At 40.4% G+C, this 7,493-nt stretch overlaps 1 pseudogene across 1 annotated transcript in view; it reads right to left on the bottom strand.

Annotated features, from left to right (window-relative positions):
* Positions 1 to 1,995: 1,995 nt before the first annotated feature.
* Positions 1,996 to 7,493, bottom strand: part of LOC147464837 (protein CHAPERONE-LIKE PROTEIN OF POR1, chloroplastic-like) — an 87,282-nt pseudogene continuing 81,784 nt past the window's right edge. The window contains exons 3-5 of the transcript XR_015188721.1: positions 3,025 to 3,406; positions 2,845 to 2,921; positions 1,996 to 2,441 (exon numbers count right to left, since the gene is read on the bottom strand). The product of XR_015188721.1 is annotated as a protein CHAPERONE-LIKE PROTEIN OF POR1, chloroplastic-like (transcript). The remainder of the gene's footprint in view (positions 2,442 to 2,844; positions 2,922 to 3,024; positions 3,407 to 7,493) is intronic.

Raw genomic sequence — 7,493 nt, 5'->3', positions numbered from 1 at the left:
CTAAGACAGCATCACATTTAAACTACTCGTCACTCCACATTTTATGGCACTTGTCCAAAGGCAAGGTTATTAAAAGCTAAGAGTTGACCTTAGCATTTCTCGTTACTTTATTGAAAATACCTCGACACTTGAATAGAAGCATGAAGACCTTGTTTTTTGAGATTCTTAACAAAGAGTTTAGATCTTGCACAACACTAGATGAATTTTGAGAGGCTAAATATGCACATATGTAACGTTATGTTTGCTTCATATACCCACGGTTGTAATGTCTTAACTGTAAAACATGCCAAGTGATGAATTTTTGCATTGCTTCTACACTTGTGCTCAAACAAGTTGGCTATATGAGAACCTTAACATAAAGAGAGGTTGAGAAAGACGTCAACTTGGGTATCTTTCTAATGGGACAACAAAATGCAAAAATTAATCATGTTTCTTTCCTGCCTTTATATTCCAAAAACCAATCTTTGACCCTTTTGCCAATGAAGGAGCTTATTGAGAACATTTAAAATCTACCTACTATGAATGCTAGGATACAAATGCATGTTTTATTATGGATAAGATCCTTGTTATCATCAGCATGACAATACAAATCCACATGTGATCCATAAATTATTAATAGTTTATGGAACTCTTATTCCTTCAAGAAAAGTACTATTTATTAATAACATATTCATGGCTAGGGCGCTTTTTCGTGCTAGATACGAACAAAGCCTCTAAATGTCAATTCATTGAAGCTCACTATTAGGACTGGCAAGATGTTTGGATGTGGAAAGACACATTTTTTGAGTGACAACCACATCAATAGGAAAATTCTAGAAGGTATGAATTAAGGATACGAAAATGAAGAACGTATGAATGAAGGTTATGGCAAAGTACTTAATCTCACATCAAGAAGCATCTAAGCAAAGCCGATCAACCACAAACAATGGCACTGCCGTCTAACATAGACACAGTAGAGGAGGCAAGGCAAAAGGGGAAAGCAATGCCTCAACCAAACCACATTGAGCCGATAATGGAGTGGAAGATCAAAGTGATACGCCCAAAGGTTGTTGAGAGATAGAGAAGAGATAAGTTCGAGCTTTTTGTGTTGCATAATGCCAACATTGTTAACATCTAACATGCAGTTTACAAGGGTGCAATTCAGAGGGTGCCTCTTGAACATTCAACGTTGGTTCAGGTCGGGAAACCTTCGAAACAAAAGTGTTCATCCAAGGAAAAAGATCAATGAGCCAGTTAGCACTAAACCTCTCATTTGCAAGTGCTGAGAAGGCAACTGCTCTTGTTAAATCAGGTGGTATAAATCAACAGGCTACTCTTCACTTTGCAATGTAGTAGCTACAGGCAGAAGAAACTTTAATGTGGTAGAAAACAATCCCAAAAAACCTCCAAGATCTATCCAACAAGTGTTGAACTCCACCTGTTACTCAAGACGGAACATAGCGGTAGGTCACCTGATATTTACTTATCACATGGGTTCAATAGAAGGATATTTTTTAATTTCAAAAAATTGCCACATCTTCATTTACAAAGGGGTATAGCTTCAAAAAGAAATACGGATTGAACACAAAGGGTGTGCTATATTCACAAAAAAATCACAGGTAAGGAATTTTTATGATACCCTTTGAACGCACGAGATATAGGAGTTCTACATAGAGTGAGCGCCCGAGAGAGGTAACTGGGATCCCTACAGCAATTGACAAGAAGAAAATCCTAATTGCAAATTTAGTCATGGATTGATTCATGTCAAATGAAGGTGTATCTTTAGGGGGAAGTGTTTGAGTGTGTGCTTTGAGAATAATAGGACAAGCAAAAGAGAAATACCACCACCAAAAAGGAAGCCACTACTAACTGCACTTCCCATTAGAGCCTTGAAGATTGTAAACAAATTTTCAAGTCCACAAGATTTAAACCAGTCCTCACCGCTCAGTACTACAAAAGCAGTCATTAGCTGACACTCTGCTTGGAATTCGATAGAAATCCCTCCCAAAACGGTCATTCAAGTGACAATCACTACTTCATAGAGCATGCTTTCTTTTGAACAAATCCCGATACATATTGATATTCACCACTAATGGGTACATTACAAAAATGTCGATCGGGTAAATTGGCTAGTGTGACAGAAATAGTAATGGTGCATTAAAAAGGAAGAAAAGCTCTATCTACTCTAGAAAGTGTGTTACTGAAACATTTAACGGACATCCTTTTGAGCACAGGCATAGATGAGTGCTAGAGCCACCACTTGCAAGTCCAGCCTTTTGAGGCCCGTGTATACAATATCTATAAGGTGTCCTTACTTCAAGAAAGTACATGCAACCCACATGAATACATATGATATCAGTGCCGTTATGATTTCTAGGCTCCAATTCGGAGGCAGTAAAGCCATTGGCACGACAGGTACAATGAAGGAGCCAACCAACCATCCCACAACAAGCCCGCCGAATCTGAAACCACAGACATGCTCAATTAGATCAAATGCTTGATGAATCAGAGAAACTTATTATATATATACATATACACACACACACACACACAGAAAAGTTCTGAGTGTACAAATTATAAGAGAGGCTAAAACACACAAGCAAGGCAACACAAGAAAACAGATGAAGAAGAAAAACTACATGACCTGATATGTTTCTAAACAAAAATAAGATTTGAAAAAAGAAAACCATTATTCACTTGAAAATCCTTTTAGAAGAGGCTTATGTAAAATAAGTTAGAGAAGCTTGCTTGACTGAAACTGTGAAACAAGTATTCTACTCTAAACAACAGACACGGCAACACAAACAAACGACAAAAGAACGAATTCTTTCATATCAACTGTGAATAAACACTTCGAATGCTTACCCAAGCATGAAGGACCGCCCAATGCTTTTGAGCCTATAATTAAGAAGATACACACATCCTGCTAGAGAAACAGCCACCTGCAGATGATTCGATTCTTGAGAGCAGTCTCACAATCATCTTTGATTAGAATAAAGCTCAACAATGTTTGTAAAATGCTCTTTCATATGGTGGTTGCATAACCTGAAATGCGGGGCCCCCCTCGGCTGGATTCATCACACTCCACACTCCCATAAGTCCAAAAAAGGCCGCCCTCTGTAGTATAATTTGAGAAGGTGGAACTTCAAAAATATTCAGAATTCTTTTCACCCACGGAGGTGATTCTTCAACTTTCTTTTTAAGGTTGCTCTTAAGATTGATTTTTGAATTTTTCCTTGCTCGGAAGCTTTCCATGATGATTTTGTCATGAGCTGCCTCAACAGCTTCCCTACTTCGTTCATGATGTGCATATTGTTCAGCAAGAAAGTTGCGAGCTGATTGAATCTCTTCCTCGGATGCATCCCGAGTAACCCCTAAAACTTTGTGGGATCTCGCACATAGATTCTCGGGAATACAGCTGTATATCCTGCAAAAAAAATCATTGGAATATCAAGAAAAATTGTTCATGCCAGGTTTCTTCAGCTGTCACGTACATGTAAAAGTACAGAAATCACAAGGCACCATAAAAGACGTCATTCCTTTTGCATGGGACCAATTCTGACATACAGAAATACCTGCACTTTTCTAGTTGGAGTGGGAACCAAAAACAGCCAACATTGGTACAAGGTCAAAAAATGAAAAAATGAAGTTGTAGCTCGAACAGAAGCATTTGCAAAGGGCATTAACAATTAAACTTCTCCTAAGATCAAACCCATTTGCTATAGTTTTGAAATAATAATTGTTTGTTTTCATTGGTTCGCCCCATTCGGTCCATGCTCATTCCAGTAGTAGAAAGCAGGTATCAGGTTTGTTTGTAGATAGCGAAACCATTAAGGCACTCGCTGGCAAACCATTTGGAAACTTACTGAACTGCTAGCTTGTGTAAGGATGGCTACTTATTTAGTGAAAGAGAGGCAGAGACCATCAGTGTAATCACCTGTCAAGCGGATGATCAACCCGAACTCACAAACTGCAATTGCAAGACTGAGCAGAACAATATAAATGACACTTGAAGACACTAGACAACACGAGAGAATCGTACTTACCCTCCACAGAGTATTGGCCCTCAAGTCGAGCGCCCCATGTTGTATATCTTTACATACCATCTCAAGAGTTTTTACAATTGTTTGTGTGACCGTGCAAGCTGATCTCAATTACATCTAGCACTAGAGCCCTTAATTTATGGGAATGTAGCCTCAAAAGCGACTCAAAAATCATTTGCTAAAATTAATTTTAGGTCAACAGTTGTCAACTAAATGGTTGCACAAAAGCTTCTCCCTGATAAATATCAGCCATGTACAACAGTGTTACATAAGCATGCTGCAGCCATGTCTTAGTTCATACAATCCATGACTTGCAGAGGTTTTTGGGTTGCATTTCACTAACGCCTACGCCCAGAGAAAGTCCCTTTGTTTTTCCATTTTCCTGCTGCTTCACCACGTGTTAGTGCCACGTCATTGCTTGTCACCTATCCCTCTCTTAACGAAGAGTACTTTAAGAGTTATTGTCCCCTCGATTACACCCACATACTCAAAAATAAACCACATTGTTACCAGTTACTACCCGATGCAATCATGCATACAAATTCAATCTTTTGGACATAAACCCTTTTGATGAAGAGAGAATCCTGCAATAATTCATCTCCAAATACAGATATTGTCACGTGCACATTGCACTTGAGGACAAGCTACTGCTAGAGGTCAACATCAGTCTTAGTTATCTTAGGATCTAGCTTGGCACTTTGTGAGCCTCTAGCAGGACATGCATGATCAAGTAGGTCATTGTCACAAGACGGGCACCACGTGCCAATAGAAAAGAGCAGACTGAGCAGACTTTTAGCACTTCAATAACAACTGAACTGAGAGAGAGAGAGAGAGAGAGAGAGAGAGAGAGAGAGAGACGACACGCGACACAGAGTGGCGGAATTCCACCCCAAAGAGTATTGGCCTTGGCGCCCCTTTCGGTATTTCTTTATATTGCATCAGCAAAGTACAAGCCGGTACTCGAGACTCTGCACCTTCTCCAGGAAGCATGCCAGAGAATGAGCCCTTAGCACATATTTAAAGGCCCTAGGCCCCAAAAGCAGTTTACAGTAAAAAGCCTTCAAACTCAAAAGCATCTGGTCCAAAAGCAAAGCCAAAAAACTGCCAGCGTAAATCACGGAAATCCATATAGCTGCCACATCATCAGCTAGCGCAAAACGCGAAAATCCGTACAGCCTGCCACGTCATCATGCCAGCACAATTTTCGGAAATCTACCACGTCATCAATTTTGCGTGTGTGCGGGTCCTGCTTTATTTTAATCCTTTATGTCACTTGGGGCCCATCGGACGGGGTCCCCATAAGTTGATAGGACTTCTTCTGTTACTTGTTCTTCTTAGGGTTTAGGCCCCTCGGCCAGCATTTGCAAGTTGGCTCCATTCTTTAGGCTTTGACACGTCAGCAGTTTGTGACATCTCCCCTTCTCAAGGTTGGATCAAAACGTACGTATTGATCCGTTCCGTACCGTACGGATGTTCTGTACGGATCCGTACCATACGGAACGATCCATACGCCGTTTTTTTTTTTTTTTTTTTTTTTTTTTGGGTGGGGTGTGGAAAGCCCGTACAATGTTGATTTAAAATAAAAATCCAAATCTCTTGCAATAGTTACACAGTATATGGTTGTCTTGTAAACGTGTCTTTGAATGTCTCTATAAGTTGTTGGCTTCTCTCTTGTTTTTTATTGAAAATGTCCTAGAAAATTTAGTACTTTGCGGTTTTTTTTAAAGAGTACGTATTTTTACGTACGTAAAATTTTTTCCTATAAGGAACAACGTACAGTACATACATATACGCCATGTACAGTACGTTTGGTACCGCCTTGCCCCTTCTTGAAGGAGAGTAATCGTTCGCGATTACAGCATATCTGCAAAACAACTCAAGTTAGCTCAAAAATTTCCGAGGGACAATCAGTTTGCTCTTTTTATTAAGGAGTTAGCTTCTCCTTTCTGCTCTTTTGATCAAGGAGTTAGCTTCTCCTTTCGTCCAGATCGGAACTCTTGATATTCCGGCGTAGTAAAATTAGCTATCACACCCAGACCGTACTGATCTTCCACGGGTGTCTTGATGCACTAAAAAATTACATACCCAAGCAATCTCATCCAATTAGGAATATTCAGTAGCTGGCACATCACAATGCAACACAAATGCTTACATATGCATGTTACAAGACATAGAAACATAAAGCCGTTGAACACTCCTCCCGCATAACCTAACAAGGTCCGAGCCGGGAGATATTCAACGACTCCCTCATCACTCCTCCCGCATAACCTAAAAAGGTACGGGCCGGGAGATATAGAGGCCTTTTACAACCAAACACCCCCCCAGACCGCAGCCTGCGTCATTTGGAGGTGCTGAGAGTAACCACTGCTCTTCTTCTTAATACTCCTCCCGTATAACCATCCAGGTTCCGGCCGGGAGTCACAACAACAATTATTTTACAAGCATTCAACCAAACGCTCCCCAGGCATCGGCCTGCGTCGTTCGGAGGTTTTCTAGCATACAACATAACGCTCCCCAGGCATCGACCTGCGCCATTCCGAGGTCAAACAATACCAAAACAGTATTTCTCACTTCTCCACCCGGGAGTAAAATCACCAATCATTGAAACCAGTATTAAAACCAAGTTAAACAATTCAAATCGGCACCAAGACAGGTTTAAAACAGATAGCATCCATTTCAAACAAATTCCAAACAGGATCACCAAACAAGCTCTCAAACAGATTCTCACACAAAATTCAAACTTAAAAAGCAATCTCGACATCAGTCGAGCTCGAAAAGTCGATTGACTTTCCATCCTAAAACCTGCACCAAAAAAATTAGCGTTAGGTTCATTCCATAGGGTCGTAGCCGAGCACAGCATGGTCCATCAGCTCTTGGACAAACAGTGTTTCTTTGGCGACAATGGTAGTCCCAAGATAGCAATCACACTAAGCCTCCAAGGTCATCTGCTCGAAAAGACATCTACTGAGAGATGTCAAGAAATTTCAAGATATAATCTGCTTGGGTTTTCCATGGCAAGCATTTCAGGATACCACACTCTGCCAAAAGTTGCACTCTGAAGGAAGATGTCAGAAACCATAGAACTTCGGGCAAAAATTTTCTTGAAAGCTTGCCAAGTCCTTGGAGTGTGCTGCTTGGTAGCTGTAGACATCAACATCTGCATGGCACTGCTTTTGAGAAAAACAGTGACTTGAAACAAATCTTGGATCCTTCTCTTGCAAGTGATATTAATGGCTTATGCCCTGTAAGACATCAGCGGTGAAGACGGGAGCGCGCCTGTTGCTAATTCTATGCAATGAGAGTGAAGGAGAAGAGGAGATTTTCTTATTTTTAATGATTAAATCTCTTTTTTAGGATATTTTTTATGTGTACTAAAAACTGTAAAAAGATTGTAGCTACAGGAACTGCCATCAGGAACGGACAACTCTGATGTGTCATTTGATGGGTGACGGTAAACATCGCGAAGGAGTT

This window comes from Adiantum capillus-veneris, chromosome 1, assembly GCF_014529385.1.
Source record: "Adiantum capillus-veneris isolate H3 chromosome 1, ASM1452938v2, whole genome shotgun sequence".
NCBI classification, from domain to species: Eukaryota; Viridiplantae; Streptophyta; class Polypodiopsida; order Polypodiales; family Pteridaceae; genus Adiantum; species Adiantum capillus-veneris.
The sequence above is the reverse complement of the archived record's forward strand: the minus strand, read 5'-3'. Positions and strand labels throughout refer to the sequence as shown.